This window comes from Aethalodelphis obliquidens, unplaced genomic scaffold (assembly GCF_003676395.1).
Source record: "Aethalodelphis obliquidens isolate GAN/ISIS:26980383/991018 unplaced genomic scaffold, ASM367639v1 scaffold11, whole genome shotgun sequence".
Classification (NCBI taxonomy): Eukaryota; Metazoa; Chordata; class Mammalia; order Artiodactyla; family Delphinidae; genus Aethalodelphis; species Aethalodelphis obliquidens.
The window spans coordinates 44,290,066-44,292,597 of record NW_020837955.1 but is presented as its reverse complement, the minus strand read 5'-3'; the positions used below and the strand labels follow the sequence as shown (position 1 = coordinate 44,292,597).

General features: G+C 61.2%; 1 long non-coding RNA gene across 1 annotated transcript in view; it reads left to right on the top strand.

Annotated features, from left to right (window-relative positions):
* LOC113623548 (uncharacterized) overlaps positions 1–2,382 on the top strand; it is a 10,658-nt gene extending 8,276 nt beyond the window's left edge. Inside the window, exon 4 of the long non-coding RNA XR_003433984.1 lies at positions 1,044–2,382. This is a non-coding gene — a long non-coding RNA (uncharacterized LOC113623548). The remainder of the gene's footprint in view (positions 1–1,043) is intronic.
* Positions 2,383–2,532: the final 150 nt, after the last annotated feature.

Here is a 2,532-nt window from a genome sequence, read left to right as displayed (position 1 = left end):
GGTGGCTGGAAGGGGCCTGGGGGGGGTGTGGGTGGTGGCAGGTCCTGTCTCTTCATCTGGGTGCTTGTTACATGGGAGCGTTTGCTTTGTGAAAATTCACTGAGTTGCTCACTTATGATAAATGGACATTACACTCCAATACAGAGTTTTAAAAAGAAATGAAAATAAATGTTGCCCTCACGTCCTGTCCCATCTGACAGGTGCAGGGGGACAGGAGGCCTCTCCTGGCAGAGGAAACAGTGTGCGAAGGCAGAGAGGCGGGAGCCCTGGCGTGCCCAGGAGTCCCAGGTCCCAGCCATGAGTGCGCCTGGGGGGTGGGTGGTGTGCTTGTGGGCGACGTGGCGATGGGGGTGCCGGGGAGTGGGCGAGGTTGTTCAGGCTTCACTTCTCCCTCACCCTTTGCTCAAGGTCGCCCCCTATGGGGCGTCTTCCCGGGTACCTGGGGCTGCTAAAGGCCTTCCTTGGCGCTTGGGGGATGCCAAGGCTGCCATCGGGGTCCTGGCCTGTGAGCTCCTCGGGGAGGGGCTGTGTCTTGGTCACGGCCACGTGCACAGCCCTAGGTAGGAGTGGACGTTTGTTGAATGGACGCATGAACACATGTGCCCTCACGCTGGACGCTGAGGCTGCAGCCCCACCCTCTCAGCCTCTCCTCCCAGCCCTGGACCAAGGGTTCCATCCTGTCAAAGTTGAGGAGCTAGGCCTGCCCCTCAGCACTGAGTGGAGCCCACCCAGCTTTCAGAGGGAGGGAAGCGGCATTTACTCCTGTGGCCTCAGCCCGGCGGTAACTTGGTCCACGGCCAGCACAGGGCTTACACCCCGACCCGGTGGCAGGACGGCTCCACTCCCTCCTCGCCCTTGGGCACCCACACCCACGTCGCCAAGGAGTCTGGACTTCCCCTGAGGTCCTTCCCATGAGTGCGGGCTGACTGGGAGTCCGTTCCCTACTTTACAAAGAGGAGGCTTCTCTGCACCCCGTCCCCATGCAGGAGCCAGGAGGGCCACATGCTAGCAGAGCACCCCCAGGCCACCTCGTGTCTCTCCAGGTGTCCGTGCCCCTGATGACCAAGAAAAGGCGTCAGGTACCTGCTACGGACAGGTGGGATCTTGCTGCGGGGCGTCCGACGGGGACTCAGGCCCTACTGGTCTCCTTCCTGGAATGGCGGTCAAGGACTCAGGCGCTGGCCCGGCCGCGGTGTCCACGCCTGCGCAGGCGCCTGCAGTTGACCTCAGCTGTGACTGCACCTTCCTGACTCTCGGTGCAGTGCGGGTGCTGGGACTCCCTGCCTCTGAGGGCTGCCGGGAGGGTGGTGGACCAGCTCTGAGAACGGGGCCTGGCGGGCAGCGCAGCCTCCGCGGATGGGAGTGGTTTCTGTCTCTGCGCTGGCGGCTCGGTCTGCGTTAGCATCACAGGAGTGCTGGGAATAGGGAGCAGCTGGGGACCGTGCAGGGCCGCCCTCTTTCCAGGTACTGCAGCCTCCCCTCCCTTGTTTCCTACCTGTGATCTCAAACCAAACCCCAGAACTTCATGGCTCGCGACAATCTTTCCACAGTTTTGATCTAAAAGCCCTGAAACCGTGAAAACCAGTGGAGACAGGCGAGCAGGGAGGAGGGTGCTGGGGCCCTGATGACGCAGAGCCCTTCAAGTCCTGGGTGACCTCGGACGTTTCCCTGCTCGGAGGGCACAGCTCATTTTAATGTCAAGGATCTGGCTTTCTTCCTGGTTAACATTTAAATATAAAAGCATCAGCCAAAGTTTTAAAAGTAATTAAGCTTCTTTTATTTCTGCTGAACGACCTGAGGGGCAAGGAGCAGAGGTGTCATGTTTCTCCCCAAGGGCCTCGCGTGCCTTGGGTGGGCGCCCCTCCCCTTTCCTGGCTGCTGCGAGCTGGGTCCTCTGCCGCCCTTGAAGGTCAGGCCTTGCTCCTCTCTGCCCTCCCACTCATGGCCAAGGCTTGTCATGTTCACAGACCACCGCTACCGCCAGACCCACCACCTCTCCTCCCAGCAGAGCCCACCGCCCCCTGCACATGTCCCCCGGGGTGGCCACGGGCTCCACCCAGCCTCTGGCTGACCCTGAGCTGGATCCCAAATGCCTCGACTACCAGACCCACAAGTGGGCGGCCAGCGTCATCGTGACCCCACTCCCCTCAGACCCCAGGGCTGCCCCCCAGGGTCCTGCAGCCTCACAGGTCCTTCTCCAAGGCCTGCAAGGACCCTGTCCTGGACCCCCCACTTCCAGCCCCAATTCACCCCAGAGAGGGCTCCCGAGACACAGCTGCCCCTCCTGCCCCATGGAGCCCGTGCTGCCCTCCCTCCCCCCGCACCTCCCCCTCCCCCCGCCAGGCACTTCAGACAGATGGTTCCATGTGGAACCCCGTACAGCAGCAGGGGCACGCTTTTCCTTTTTTTTTTTTTTTTACATTTTCACTGATGTGGCAGGAAAGATGGCATTTTGTTTCCTGATCAGTGACAACCAGATGCACTTGCTGTGCAGTCACCAGAGGGGAGAGCCTTGCAGGGTGTCCCCTCCCC